This window comes from Dendropsophus ebraccatus, chromosome 2, assembly GCF_027789765.1.
Source record: "Dendropsophus ebraccatus isolate aDenEbr1 chromosome 2, aDenEbr1.pat, whole genome shotgun sequence".
NCBI classification, from domain to species: domain Eukaryota; kingdom Metazoa; phylum Chordata; class Amphibia; order Anura; family Hylidae; genus Dendropsophus; species Dendropsophus ebraccatus.
In genome coordinates, this window is record NC_091455.1 from 199846462 (window position 1) to 199863158 (window position 16697).

Consider the following 16697-nt stretch of genomic DNA (forward strand, 5'->3'; position numbering starts at 1 on the left):
AATTGTGTACTTAACCCCTTTTGCTACTATTCCCACACCTATTTTTGGTGTTCTTTGGCTTAAAAGTGTAGAGTTTCTCCCCTTAAAGAGACTCTGACAGTAGGTTCATGGTGTTCTATCTCAGGGTGGCATAAACAAGTGACAGAGAAGCTGAACAGAATGATGTATCACTTACATTGTTCTGTGCAGCTGATGCAGAGATCTCCTCCTGAATAACATGGACAATAAGTAGCCCTCTCCATTATGTGCATGAGCTCAGTAGTCCTAGATATTCATGAGAAGCAGAAAACTCCGCCCACCAGCTGCTGATTGGCAGTTATCTATCCATGCTGTTTATAAGCAGTCAACTGTCAATCAGCAGCTGGAGGGGCGGGGGAGGGGTGTGGCAAGAATCTTATTCTCCTGCATATTAGGAGGAACGAGTGAACAGAATGATGTAAGTAATATACTGAGCCGTTCAGCATTTCTGTCACTAGTTTATGCTGCCGTCATTTAAGGCATCATAAACCTAGAAAAGTACCAAAAACCTATAGGCTATTCATGCTTCGCTGAGAACTCTGGGAAGACAGATATGCAAAGCAGCACATTTTAGAGGTAGCTTTCCCCTCAAGGAAGTGTTTGGGCTCCTTTAAGAAGCCTCAGAACAAGACTGGGTATTCAATAAGCCAGGCTAGAAAACTTCCCCAGAAGGAGAAGAACTAGAGTTTTCTAGAAAAATAAGGAAAGTAAAAATATCTAGCGGCGGTTTTCCTGACAATACTCTGTGTAAAGGGGTTGTTCACAATAAAAACAAAACAAGACATTTTTTTTTCTTTTTTTTTCAAATCAACTGGTGCCAGAATGGTATACAGATTTGTAAATTACTTCTGTTTGAAAATCTCCAGTCTCCAGTACTTATCAGCTTCTGTATGTCCTGCAGGAAGTGGTGTATTCTTTTTCAGTCTGACACAGTTCTCTTTGCTGCTACCTCTGTCCATGTCAGGAACTGTCCTGAGCAGCAGCAAACCCCATAGAAAACCTCTCCAGACTGGAATGAATACCCCTTCCTGCAGGACATACAGTAGCTGTTAGGTACTGGAGACTGGAGATTTTTTAATAGAAGTAAACTACAAATCTCCAGCATTTTTTGGCACCAGTTGATTTGAAAGAAATTTCTTTTTGTGAACTATCCCTTTAAGAGTACAAAAGAGATACATGGGGCCCCATAGCAAAAATTTCTAAGGGGCCCCCCTTCCCTATGCACAACGCAAATTACTGTGTGTATGTATATATTTTACTGCTGGTGCACTGATAACCCCTGACCTCTGCATGGAGCTCTGCATATTTTCCTTTCCTACTTGCACAGCTGGAGAGCAGAGGTCAGAGGTTATCAGTGCAGTGGAGCAGAGATCTCTGTCTTCTACTTGTTAACCCTTTTTTGTGTTGCAGCATGTAAGTAAACATTGGGTCACTTACACACTGCAGTACCTAAGGGGTTAAGCAGAAGGACACATGCTCTTACCTTCTCCCCTGGGCCCCCCTCCTGCACGGGCCTCATGGCAACTGCCTTCCCTGCCTCTATGGTGGCTACGCTACTGGGCCTGATCTGTATTCATGTGAGGAGGGCATGGACAGGGCATCTAAGAATAATGATAAATGTTCGGACCCTCCAGGAACATACATGTGTGAGTGATATTAGCAGTTCTATCTTCTCTTATATTAGCTTAGTATTTCAGCTTTATAGCCCTTTAACATGGTTTTATATGTGTAGCTATAAACACTAAATGCGGACAACCCTTTAAAAGCAATACTATTGTAAACCTTTAAAACCCTGACCTAAACACTTGCTTTTGGTCGTAATTTCCAGCAACCTTTCCTTCTTGATTAAAAAGGATATAAAAGTGGCCGGTGACCATGCTGCCGTCCTCAGTATCAGTCTCCGGTAGGCCGTCCTGTCGGCTCTTATATACACCATCCATTAAGCACTCTGTCCCGCTGCCATCTATCATATCCCTCATCTCCGTCACACGTTGGTAGTCTTGCAGCCTCCGCGCCTTTCTTTATCCATAAAAAAGTTCATCAAAAATAAATTATGTAGAAAATGACAGGGAGAGGCTGTCTACCGATTTCTCATCACCAATGTAGCGTCACCGGCGGTGACATGAAAAGGGCAACAATTCATTTGACATTAAGAGATCTAGATGGCGGGAGGCTGTACGTTTGTTGCGAATGTTGAATGATATTGATATTTTGAGTGAAGTACTTATCAGCTGCTGTATGACCTGCGGAAGTAATGTATTCCTGCTTGTCTGACACATTGCTCTCTGCCGCCACCTCTGTCCGTGACAAGAACTGTCAGGTGTAGGAGAGGTTTTCTATGGGGATTTGCAGTTCCTGACATGGACAGAGGTGGCAGCAGAGAGCACTGTGTCAAAATGGAAAGAATAAACCACTTCCTGCAGGACATACAGCAGCTGATAAGATAAGATTTTTTTTTTTTATATAAGTAAATTACAAATCTATATATCTTTTTTTTAGACCTAATTTTATCAGAGTTCCACTTTAACCCCTTCCTACTCCATAAGCAGCACATAGTATTATGATCAGTATTTTTTGCCAAAAACAGGAGTGGGTCCAAAACACTAAAAAAAGGTGCAAATCTTGATTGTGTTTATTTCAGCTAAATAGACTGACCAAAAATCTACATATGATCCCAGCCTAATGCTATGTCTTAAAAGGAAAAAACAGCCTTTTTTTTATAATAACGTCCGTAAAAAGGATCATTATTTATGGCCGTCCATACTTTTCATAATTAGAATGTTGTTTTTTTTTTACAACTCCTTTATTCAGTATATTCAGTATGTGTACTATTGTACAGTAAAACATATAGCAAAAATGCAAAAAATTGTGTCCCAAAGGCCCAAAATCCTTTAGCGATTAAAAGTGAAGCAAGATTCCTCTTTATATTGGAAAGCAGTGGTAGTTTGAGATTACAGACTCCAGTAATTTCCCCTTTAAGGCCCCCTGTCTACAGTGGATTATCATGTATGAGTGAATTTGAGCTGCAGACACGTCACAGGAGGAGGATTTCACTGCAAAAATGAAGACAGGGTCTTATATTGCATATTTATAGTCAATAGCTGCACATCACTCCTGTCACCGCACATTTGTATCTGCAGAATTTTCCTGCTCTCTAAATTGTCCCCATCATGACCGCGCTTGAGGTCTCATGTTCCCGCTGCTCCACTACTGACGGCAGCCTCAGGGGACGTTGTAAGGTGAGTCCTTTAGAACAAACCATGTGTGAAGGAGGACGTGTCACCAGCGCAGGACTCATTATATCGCCTCCTTGTGGTTTTACATTCGGAACATTGGATCCCTGTCCAGTACACACTGGACAGAATGGGGGAGATTTATCAGACATGGTGTAAAGTGAGACTGGCTCAGTTGCCCCTAGCAACCAATCAGATTCCACCTTTCATTTTCCAAAGAGTCTGTGAGGAATGAAAGGTGGAATCTGATTGGTTGCTAGGGGCAACTGGGCCAGTTTCACTTTACACCTTGTTTGATAAATCTCTTCCGTAACCACTTATGACCCAGTGGAAGATGACTAGAAATTTCACATAATTTTTTTTTTTTTAGCCAGGGTCCCCCATATCCAGTTTCTGTGCGGCCTGAGCAGTGTAACTATACAGTATTCATTGTATATTTCCTCATTCCTGTAAGCTAACCCTTATCCAGCTTCTACAATTCACCTAGCTGCCAGCTTATATAAAATTTCACCATCCAAATATTTTCATATCGATCTGCAACTTTATCACTTAGTTCATGTCTCAGACTAAAAGTTGTTTCAGTAAAAAAATCATGAGGTATCTGTCATTTTGAAGCAAATCTGTACTACCAGACAGCTCCCCAGACTGCCGTTTTGTTGCCTTCATCAAGGCATGTCTGGTCCTGGGGTCTGTCTGTCTCCTGGCACCTGTAGTGTCAATCACATGGGGTCAAGAGCATCCTTAGGGCCCTATTCCACCGAACGATTAACGATAAACGATCCAAACGACCGCTATTACGAAAGACCTGAAATCGTTCACCCATTTACATGGAAAGATAATCGTTACTTATGATCGTTCTTGCGGTCGTCTTGTCGTCGCTATTGCGTTTGTTACTACTGCGAACGACTGAACGACTTCTTATTCAATGCGAACGACTTGCGAAGGAGCAATGATAAAAATAGGTCCAGGTCTTATTAAACGATCAACGATTTCTTGTTGGATCGTTAGTCGTTAACTGCTATTCAACCGAATGATTATTGTTTAGATTCGAACGATTTAACGATAATCGATTTAACGATAATCGTTCGTTGGAATAGGGCCCTTTCCCTAGGCCTGCAGAGCCTTTTTCCCCACCTTTCTTCTTTTTTCACACGCCCCTGGCCTGGCTCTTCATCTTTGGTGTAATAAAGATTTAGCACAGGGGTGAGACAAAAAACACATAAGGCAGGGAGAGAGGCGCTACAGGCCTAGGGCAAGGATGCTCTAGGCCCTGCCTCATTGACTCTGTTCTGCCAGAATAAAAGTTGTTTTTAGCCTGAATACCAGGCCCAGGAGACAGGTAGACCCCGGGACCAGACCTGCCTTGATGACAAAATGGAGGTTTGGGGGGCTGTCCGGCGGTACAGATTGACTTTATAACACTGTCACTTTTTAACATATGAAAGGTTTTGATTGGCCAGGCAAAGCTCTAGCAGTCAGCGGGGACTTGAGCACCCAGACATTGGCAAGTTCCTCCAATAAACCAAAAGTTCAGGTCTCCTTGGACACTGAGACTGTAATGTGCATGATCCCGATTGGATCCAATGTGTGTGTGTGTGTGTATATATATATATATATCTTCAAACCTTCAGTCAACAGATATACCATGTATATTGAGACATTTTGAGAAAATGCGGCGTCTCTTAGTTATCCTGGTCAAAGAGTAACGAAGGGCTACCCTTTCCTAGTTTCCAATATGAATGTATTGGTTAGTATATGCCACTGTCTATGTCCTGCCAGCCTTCACAAATAGTAGTGTACCCCAATGTTACTGAAGACACTGGACAACACTGGTGTTGCGCGAACTTGTTGAACTCTTCGAGTTTAACAACATTCTCTGTACCTGAGCGCTCGCCATTTGACTTTCACTGGCTGGAGAAGTTGGAAACCTATAGTGGCATCCAACTTCTGCAGGTAGCAAGAGTCAAATGCAGAGCTCTCGGGTTCAGAGAACAATTTAGCAAGTTTCCCCACCATTGTTTTGGGTTGTCCTGTTGGAGATGGATGGAGATGTGGAACCATGTTTCTCCGTCTTCATAGTCTTGCCGTATTGGAGACCACATTGTAGTTTCCACAACACATTCACAGCTGTAGCTGTCTGTTCTGAAGACATTGTAGGCGGCAGATCCCCTTGTGTGTGTAGCACGTGTACATGGAAAACTATCCAGTGGTAAAGTGTGGCTGGAAATGTTATTGAGATGTTGGACAGTATGTTACTCATACATCAGAATATAAATAAGCAGAAGGAAGAGAGAATTATTCATGGAGCCATATGTGCAGCTCTGATCCTGCCAGTGGGGAGATGACTACAATTCACACATGACACTTCTTATATTCACGCTCCCTTATTGATTTGTAAAAGAAAAAGTAAGTAGGAGTGTATACAGAAGATATGTGAAAAGCTTCATGTTCTCTATGTTAAATCACAAAGTCACAAATCATATAATTCTATAAGTTACGTCCTATATTTGCTTTTATGTCGGCCATCTTTTTGTAGCCCTTGAGCTAACAATAAAGAAGCAAATTTTAATTGTAGACATATTGATGGAAAGTAGTATCACCCAAACTTTAGTGTCAGAGGGGGCCGCCACATAAGGAGATGCCTGTATTATAAATGGCACCGATTAAATAGGGGTTCTGTTATATGTATTGTTTTTAGTTTCTAGTGGTTCCAGTTGCTCAGACAGATTAAAGTGGTTATCCAGTGCTACAAAAACATGGCCACTTTCCCCCTACTGTTGTCTCCAGATTGGGTGGGGTTTTGAAACTCAGTTCCATTAAAGTAAATGGAGCTTAATTGCAAACCACACCTGAACTGGAGACGACAGTAGGGGGAAAAGTGGCCATGTTTTTGTAGCGCTGGATAACCCCTTTAATTGCTGTTGAAATTGCCAATTTCTAATAGATATGGGGTTCTCTAATATCCCCTGATGCCAGATATTTAGGTTAAGAAGGATTGGGCTGTTGTATTACAACATATCCAATCCTTTTGTTTTTAGGAAAAACAGGAGTCACTTAAAAGGGTTTTCCGGCAAAAAAAAAAAAATGTTTTCTTTTAAATCTACTGGTGTTAGAAAGTTACATAGATTTGTTGTTTACTTCTATTTTAAAATCTCCAGTCTTCCAGTACTTATCAGCTGCTGTATGTCCTGCAGGAAGAGGTGTATTCTTTCCAGCCTGACACAGTGCTCTCTGCTGCCACCTCTGTTCATGTCAGGAACTGTCCAGAGCAGGAAAGGTTTTCTGTTTCTTTGTTTTTATTAAATTTTTCAAAAGCATTGTAGACAAAGCAAATCAAAGCAGGAAAGGTTTTCTATGGAAATTCGCTACTGCTCTGGACAGTTCCTGACATGGACAGAGGTGGCAGCAGAGAGCACCGGGTTGGACTAAAAAACAAACAAACTCCACTTCCTGCAGGACATACAGCAGCTGATAAATACTAGAAGACTGGATATTTTTAAATAGAAGTCAACTACAAATCAAGCCTAGCTTGAATCTGGGCTTAGCCAAGTCTTGGCTGAACACACCAGCAGATGTTGGTTAGAGAAGGACCAGGCTTGTTGGATTTCACCTGATCCATACTTACTGTATGTTATTGGGAGAGAAGCTGTGATCTTAGGAGTCTGGCCGTGGCTTTCTTATGGTGGAGCCAAGTGTGTGCATGTATATGTATAGGGGGCTCTAAGGAAATAACAGTTGGCCAAACAGCTATGATATGAGGAAAACCCCTTTAAGGTGAAGGCATTATTTATTAAGATATATGGTCGGGATTTACATTAGTCATTCCGTGAGCTCCCATCTTATTACTCAGTACTAAAATAGCAATCCTGATCCTCATTAGATTCCTTATTAAGACGGCGTCAGTCTACGTACGGTCATGGGACATCTATACAGATCTATAGAGTATTCATTATTACTGACTATCATTAACTCTGACTTTGTACATTTCTAATTCAAAGGGATATGTTACCTTTGATCACTGGAGTATGGACAAAACGGAATCCATCCTGCCCTACGTCAACATACCGCATGCCATTCATCACTCCCCCGAGCCTGGTAGTCCTGATTCATCTGGGTGACTGATGCCTTACTATAGATGAATGGACAATCTTTGTGCCATAGGTTATCAGAAAGATTATAATGAGTGGCCAAAGAGAAGGGAATTACTTGTCACGGGCCATAAATCACCAAATATTGCCCTTACCAAGGAAATGAGGGAGTGAGTAAAGCTGTGTAATTATTAGACAGTCTAGAGATAGAGCAGATCTGTAAGAATGGCGTGGGCCGTTAAGACGTTTGGCGCATCTTTACAATTTCTTTCTAATTTTCCATTTTTCTCTCTATATTATAAAATAATCCTGATATCTTGCAGTTTTTATTTTATTTTATTGACCACTAGTTCTAAAACAAAGCTGAGACTTCCTGTTCTGTCTGTGATGATAAGGAGGAGGCTGCTGCAAAGGGATCTATACAGTATTGCAGCAACATGTGACACCAGTACATACAAGCTCCCTGAGAAATAAGTTCTATAAAGGTCACCGAATACGCTCAGTAATGTTTCACAGTCATTTCAAGGGGAGAGGCTCCTGTTTATTTCTGTCCATGAGGCTTGCTGTAAAGTGTGTTACTAAATGCTGTTAAAAACAACCCAGGCAAGATGGCAGCCCACATAAAAATGTAAAAAAAAATATATATATAAAAAAAATGTACGGTCAAAAAATAGAAACAGATTCGAAAAAATTAACATGTTTCAGTATGTGGCTCTAATCAGTAAAAGAAAATGTAGGTGACACATTTCCTTTAAGCCACATCCCTATTTCAGTCACACCTGCAAGCCACAACTATTTCCAGATAAACCACACCCCCTTGCCAGTATAGCTACAGAACAAGTTTAAAGGTCAGGCTGTTCAGCCAGTATAAAGTACATGGGGGCCTCCAGAGTCTCCACAGATAGATGGGCCATTATAAAGATAATTTAAGAAATTTATCAGCACTAGATTTGTGAAAAAAAATCTGAACTTGATTGTGCAGCATTTGATTATCGGTGTCTGAAAAAGTTGGATACAGCCCTAAGTCTGCCTACAAAACATGGATACAGCCATAGGCCATAGACCAGACATGTCAAACTCTGGCCCGCGGTGCCATTATTTTTACCCGCCACACTATTGTACTCTTATATCAATTTTGGCCCACCGACATCGCAGATTATAATATGGGAGGCCTAGCAGTATGTAAGAAGCGTCCAGACGCCGGAAACGCGATAATGTCATCGCACACGTCCGGCGCCGGGTGCCTCCCACGTCGGCTGGGGCCGCAGGAGGGGTAAGTCTATGGGAAAAGCTGTCTACTCCATAAGAGGCTATGGGGGAGGGCTGGCTACTACATAAGAGACTATGGGGGAGGGCTGGCTACTATATACGAGACTTTGGGGAGGGCTGGCTACTACATAAGAGGCTATGGGGGAGTGCTGGCTACTCCATAAGATGCTATGGGGAAGGGCTGGCTACTCCATAAGATGCTATGGGGAAGGGCTGGCTACTCCATAAGATGCTATGGGGAAGGGCTGGCTACTACATTAGAGACTATGGGGGAGGGCTGGCTACTACATAAGAGGCTATGGGGGAGGGCTGGCTACTATATACGAGGCTTGGGGAGGACTGGCTACTACATAAGAGGCTATGGGGGAGGACTGGCTACTACATAAGAGGCTATGGGGGAGGACTGGCTACTACATAAGAGACTATGGGGGAGGGCTGGCTACTATATACAAGACTTGGGGAGGGCTGGCTACTACATAAGAGGCTATGGGGGAGGGCTGGCTACTATATACAAGACTTGGGGAGGGCTGGTTACTACATAAAAGACTATGGGGGAGGGCTGGCTACTATATACAAGACTTGGGGAGGACTGGCTACTACATAAGAGGCTATGGGGGAGGGGTGGCTACTATGTATGAGTCTTGGGGAGGGCTGGGTACTCCATAAGAGGCTATGGGGGAGGGCTGGCTACTATATAACAGGCTATTGGAGAGGACTGGCTTCTATATAAGATTATTCGGGAGAGCTGGCCTCCATAAAAGACACTTCTGGGAGGGCTGGCTAATATATGGGACATTTGGGAGGGCTGACTACTATACGGCTACTATGAAAGGCACCAATAGTAGGGCTAGCTACTATGTGGGGCAATATTGGGAGGGCTGGTTACTATGTGGGACACTATTGGAGGGGTTAGCTACTGCATAGGGCACAGTTATGGGATTACCTACTGCTTGGGGGAAATAATTGGTAACCATTAGGGTTGGGGTTTAACCATGTCATAGCGCTTTATCTTATCATTTATCATAGTGCACAGCGCTGGGAGACGCACACCACTGACAGTGCCAGGAATATCGCACAATAATCTGACAGTTCCAGGAGCGCCGCATGCCCTCTTTAAGGTTGGCCCGCGACTTTGTCTAATTTTTAAATTTTGGCCCACCGTGTATTTGAGTTTGACACCCCTGCCATAGACTGAATAAATGTTTTCCAGGACTCCACTAGTAATCACATGGAGCACGTTCGGATTCAGATGGACCCACGCATGCTCTAGATTCGCTCATCTCTACTCAGCACAGAACTTTTTTTTTTACCTAAAACCACATGACAATAAGCGGACATTCCCTGTACAGTAGCGGTATTCCAAAAATGCTCTATAGGCCGTCATGATGACTCCTCTGACTTGTTTACTTTACTAAGAATCTAGAAAACACCATAAAGACGTGAGAACAATAGCTGGAACATACTGGAAACTCTCAGATCTGAACATACACAAAGCCAACATTATCTACGTTTAATTTTACTTTCTTAAACCTACAGGCCATCTTGAAATACAGGATTCCTGCGACATCAATGCAATCCACACATGACGCTTGTCAATACCTGTCAATGGTTCCACTGTTCTGTAGAGAAAATATTCTTAGAAGAGTAAAAGTAGATGAAGCTGGTGACTGCCTCTCGCTGACGTCACTGGGAGCATTCCTGTTTTACAGCTGTATATTACTGGATAGAAATTAGACTCTAGTTTCAGGTATAGAGGTTGTGAGAAGGTTATGCCACTTATAAAGAGGTACGCTGGCCCTTTAAATTTTTCAATATATTGCTGCACTTAAAAAACAAACAAACAGCAAACATGGTGTAAAGTGAAACTGTCTCAGTTGCCCCTAGCAACCAATCAGATTCCACCTTTCATTTTCCAAAGAGTCTGTGAGGAATAAAAAGTGGAATCTGATTGGTTGCTAGGGGCAACTGAGACAGTTTCACTTTACACCATGTTACTTACTTACGTACCGTGATACTTTACCTAAGGATATTCCTATATCAACATTATAGGAACGAGTTATTAGGCTTTTGGCATTACTAGACTTTCCAGTCTCCCACATGTGTCTCCCATAGGCAAATCTTGAACTATCCTTTAAGGACGGCTAGAGGATCCTAGAGTCTCCGCCTCCTCTGCCTCACTGATAGCTATCCTCTTTTTACATCATTATCTGACACTTGGATGAAAGATATAGGGCCACATGTATCATCCGGCGGACGGATGATTTTTGGCGGAAAGTGCCGATTTGCGTATTATTTCATACGCAAATGTCCGATTTGCGAATAAAATAATCGCAAATCGGCACTTTCCGCCGAGTACGCCAGGGGGCGGAAAGTAGGCGGGAAGTGGGCGGAACGGAGGGCGCGGACTCAGAGTCCGCGCGATTTATCATCCGTTCCGCCCAAATGTACGCCGAAAACCTACTCCAGTCCTCAGCTGGCGTAGGTTTTCGGCGGTGCGCACCGGCGCGCACAGGATTTATGTACAGGCAGTCCGCCTCTACATAAATCCCCGTACCGCCGGAGCTGCGGGGGCATTTTTAAGTCCGGTGTAAAAAACGCCGGACTTAATAAATGCCTCCCATAGAGAAAGCCTTAAAGAGGTACTCTGTTTAAAAATATATCGTCAAATCAAATAGTGTCAGAAAGTTATATAGATTTGTAATGTACTTCTATTTAAAAATCTGAAGTTTTCAAGTACCTATCAGCTGCTGTATGTTCTGCAGGAAGTGGTGTATTCTTTCAAGTCTGATACAGCGCTCTCTGCTGCCACCTCTGTCCATGAAAAGTTTTCAATGGACAGTTCCTGACATGGACAGAGGTGGCAGCAGAGAACACTGTGTCAGACTAGAAAGAATACCCCACTTCCTGCAGGACATACAGGAGCTGATAAGTACTGGAAAACTTCAGATTTCTTAATAGAAGTACATTACAAATCTATATAACTTTCTAACACCAGTCCCCTTAAAGGCTATTGCTATATCTTTAATCCAAGTGTCAGATATACAAAGAGGATAGCTATCAGGGAGGCAGAGGAGGCAGTGAGTCCAGCATCCTCCAGCTGTCCTTAAAGGATAGTTCCAGATTTGCCTATGGGAGACACAGTGGGAGAGTGGGTAGTCTGGACCCCCTGTGATGCCTTAAAGGGGTAGTTCAGCAAAAAAAATAAAAAATAAACTTTTAAATCAAATGGTGTCAAAAAGTGCCAGAGATTTGTAATTAATATAAAAATAAAATCTCCAGTCTTCCAGTACTTATCAGCTGCTGTATGTCCTGCAGGAAGTGGTGTATTCTTTCCAGTCTGACACACTGCTCTCTGCTGCCATCTCTGTCCATGTCAGAAACTGTCCAGAGCAGTAGCAAATCCCCATAGAAAACCTCTCCAGCTTTCCAACCTAGGAAAAATACCCCAGCTAGTTCCCATAATGTTGATATAGGAATATCCTTTGGTATAGTATCATCCACGTGACTTAGTAAGACCAAAACCTGAGGAAAGTGTGTCAGTCATCAGAGAATGATGGCAGGTAACAGGCGCCTGATCGTGTTATCCATGACCTGACCTCCTTTCTATAAATTCTTTGTGTCCGTGTTTCCTCTTTCTGGGAGGCCGGCCAAGTCCTGCAGCCCAAATGAAAGGCTTAATATGTGAAATTACTGGTGTTTTTCCTTTGAATAGATCTCGGTTAATAAGCGCCGGTATTCTGCAGCTTATGCTACATTTAACATTAGCGTGCCCTGTTGTTTTTTTCCGAAATATAATTTATAGCAATGTTAATATCATGGGCAGGCGGCTTGTTTTCCATTGCAGGCGTCTCGTTCTCGTGGCTTGTTCTCAGTTCTTTATCGAGCTGTATTCACTGCTGAGAGGAGCTTTTTACACAATGCATTAGATGGGATTAGCTGACATTTTATGGCTATATTATTGCTGTGAACGCAGCGATGGTAAACACACAAACAAGTAGAAAGCGTAAAATGATTAACACTGGGCAATGTATTCTGTATGTTCTGATACATTATAATATCAAATCCTGGAGCCTGTTAACTTACTGTATTGCACACCAGATAATGTAATTATTGCACTTCATATTTGTACCACTAGGTGGTGGTAATACTGTGCTGAACACTTGTGTTATTCATAGAAACATTAACACAAATTAACAGCACTCCGTGTGGTCAGGAGGGGTGCTGCAATATATTTCTAACTAAAATATAATAATGGTTGTATATTAATAAATTATAGCGTGCGCTAAAGATAGCTTATAGTGTTATTTAGTAACATCGATTCATTTATACTGCCATTTTTACATAAATTACATAAGGGTTCTTACTTTTGCAATAGCTCTGCTGCAAAGTGATGAAAAGCAGACATATTGCTATGTAATGCTAATGACTCACAAAGTGCTCCTAGGTGTTGTACATCATGATAAACCATTGTGTTCACCAGCGATCAGCTGGTATAAGTGTGCATGATAAAAACACATTTCCTATTTAAATCAATGGGTCATACAAGGTTATACAGAGCAGAAGATACTCTTTTAATAATCTCATAATACCCAAAAAAGTTGTAATTGTACAAAATTGTAGAAAACCCCTTTAAAGGGGGACTTAAAGGGCTATTCTACTCAAATATAACTTTTCATAAGTTGCTGCCCATGGTGAGACTAACAATTCCTTCCATACTTGTTATTATCTATTCAGACTCCTTCCCCCAGTTCTCAGCTACTGCTTTCGGCTGAAGACACAAAAATCTGTGTGGGTGTCTTTCTCTCTGTCTCCAACTCCTCCCTCCTACCTTCTGAGACTGCTGATATAAACAAGTAACTGACTGGCTTTATCTGCAACATTTTAGCTTCTTTGTAATGCTGGGAGGGTTGATCACAATGATTTAATTAGTAACTAGACCTCGGATTACAAAGAAGCTACAATGATGCAGATAAAGCCTGCCAAGGACTTGTTTACATCAACCACCTCAAAAGGTAGGGTAGAAGAGGGGGAGACAGACAGAAAAGCTCACCCACAAATTTTTGTGTCTTCAGCAGAAAGCAGCAGCTGGCGGAGGAGACTGAGTAGATAATAACAAGTATGGAATGAACTGCTAGTCTAATCATGCGCAGCAACATATCAAAAGTTATCTTTGAGTTGAGTACTAGAGATGAGCGAACCGGTTCGGCCGGTATGGTATCCGGTTTGGATTTTTCCAAAAATCCGAGTCTGATCGGATTCGGATTTTTGGAAATCTGCTCCGATTTTTTTTTTCTTGCTTTCTAAAATGGCAGCCGCCATTCTATAAAGCAGGAATGTTAGGAACCAGACAGCAGGACAAGACAAGACAGTGAGCCCTAAGCTCAGCCCCGCCCACTGTCCTCTACCTACTTGCCACTATCCGCTCTAAGATGGCGGCGAGCAACTGGGCGGCAGTCCCTGCACTGGCTAGGTGGGACACAAATACAAAACAGACAGACAAACACAATAAAGAAAAGTCACCAATCCGGGTCACAACAGTCGGGCAGCAAAAGTACAAAATCAGGATCCAAAGGCGAAATCAGAAAACAGGCAATATGATCAGGGGCAGGCAGCAAGCAAGGGAGGTCAGAGGTACAAAGCAGTAGTCAGGAGATGCAAAGAATCAGAATCCACAAGCAGGCAGAGACTAAGTCAAAAGTCAATAACCAGCAATGAGTGCAGAGACTGAGGTAGTTATATAGGAGGCCAGGGTTCTGATCAAGAACATAATTGGACCATCCCCCTGAACTCCAAGCACAGACAGCTGAGAACAAAACAGATCCACTGGCAGGAAGACCTGTCAGTCACAGCAGAACCAAAACACAGATTAACCCAGACATGGCCAGACAGAACTCAGCAGGTGAAGTCGGGTGTGTCTCCCAACATATAAACCAGTGTTCACACATTGCAAACATAAACACAGAAACAGAAGACAAGAATATCAGCGCCTTCTCGGCCGCACAGCACGAGCCGAGGGGCGCATAATGCTCTGCAAAGATACCATCCTGACAAGGAAGTGTTCCAGGCGGGAAATGATGCCCGGAACACATCCAATCAGCAGGGATCTTGCACTAGCCCACCCCCTGTGTAACGTCGGTATTGCTTTAAGAGGAGCGGTCACATGACCGCACCACGCAGTCTGCAAAGAGAGAGGAAGGAGATTGTTACAGGCTGCAGTGCACACAGCTCGTGATTATCAAAACGCTGCTGGTGCTGCTGCTGTTGTGTACTACAGACTACTGAGAAGATATTGTAGGAAAGGAAAGGAAAGATTAGGAAAGCGGAGAGGAGAAACATCCAGTGACTGAGAGAGAAATATAGAGAGGGCGAAAGATAGATATATTAGGCATAGGACAGCAAAGGGTGCACGGAACCAAAACGTGCTGTGCAGATATACAAGTCCTATACTTCTGAGTATAGTATATATCTTCTGAGTGTGTATATCACATCCGTCTTATCCTGAGAGACAAAAATACCTGGTACAGGTGTATAGCATAAAAGTCTTTAAAAGAAGTGCTATACAAATAGACAATTTCTATACTTGAAATCTTCTGATAGTGTGTATATCACATCCGTCTTATCCTGACAGACAAAAATACCTGGTGCAGGTGTATAGCATAAAGTCTAACTGGCATCCAGGTTGACTACTGGTGTGCCGCCTGCCCTTGCCTCCATGTTGGCTACTGCAGGGCCTTAACTGGCATCCAGGTTGACTACTGGTGTGCCTGCCCTTGCCTCCATGTTGACTACGGCTGCTCTTGTACTGGCCTCTGTGTTGGCTACTGCTGCTCCTGCCTGTCCTCCATGTTGACTACTGCTGCTCCTGCCTGTCCTCCATGTTGACTACTGCTGCTCCTGCCTGTCCTCCATGTTGACTACTGCTGCTTCGGTACTGGCCTCAAATGACTATTGCTGGACCTCCACTGGCCTCCAATGACTACTGCTGCTCCTTCACTGCATTTGTGACCTTTTTCCTGCATAGACCCTGTAATGGTGAGTTTCCTGCATAGACCCTGTAATGGTGAGTTTCCTGCATAGACCCTGTAATGGTGAGTTTCCTGCATAGACCCTGATAATGATGTTACTGACATGTAGAGCCCTAAATTCAACCAAATACACTACCCCCGTATCATATAGTTGCTTTAAAGGGGTTATCCAGCGCTACAAAAACATGGCCACTTTTCCCCCTACTGTTGTCTCCAGTTCAGGTGCAGTTTGCAATTAAGCTCCATTTACTTCAATGGAACTGAGATTCAAAACCCCACCCAAAGTGGAGACAACAGTAGGGGAAAAGTGGCCTTGTTTTTGGAGCGCTGGATAACCCCTTTAAACTGAATTCCGAAGATGTCCGAAATTCGGTCAAACCGAACTTTCCGAAAAGATCCGGAAGTCCGGTCGGAACGAACTTTTGAAAAGTTCGCTCATCTCTATTGAGTACCCCTTTAAAAGAGGTACACCGGCAAAAAAAAATTCTTTCAAACCAACTGGTGTCAGAATGTTATATAGATTTGTAATTTACTTCTAATTAAAAATCTCCAGTCTTTCAGTACTTATCAGCTGCTGTATGTCCTGTAGGAAGTGGTGTATTTTTTCCAGCCTGCCGCCACCTCTGTCCATGTCAGGGACTGTCCAGAGCAGGAGAGGTTTTTCTATGGGGATTTTCTGCTGCTCTGGACAGTTCCTGACATGGACAGAGGTGGTAGCAGGCTGGAAATAACACACCACTTCCTGCAGGACATACATGAGATGATAAGTACTGAAAGGCTGGAGATTTTTAAATAGAAAAATCTACTTTTAACACCTGCAAAAAATTAGAAGGAAGAGTCCGCAGCATCAGTGTTCACCGACCTGTGGCTCTCCAGCTGTTGCAAAACTACAACTCCCATCATGCTCTGACAGCCTTCGGCTGTCAGAGCATGATGGAAGTTGTAGTTTTGCAACAGCTGGAGAGCCACAGATTGGGGAACATTGCTTTAGATTAAAGGGGTTGTCCAGTGAAAATCTTTTTCTTTCAAATTAACTGGTGTCAGAAAGTTATATAGATTTGTAA

The 16697-nt window shown here is 42.9% G+C and overlaps 1 protein-coding gene across 14 annotated transcripts in view; it reads left to right on the plus strand.

Annotated features, from left to right (window-relative positions):
* KIAA1217 (KIAA1217 ortholog) overlaps positions 1–16697 on the plus strand; it is a 454907-nt gene that overhangs the window by 176334 nt on the left and 261876 nt on the right. The window lies entirely within an intron of this gene.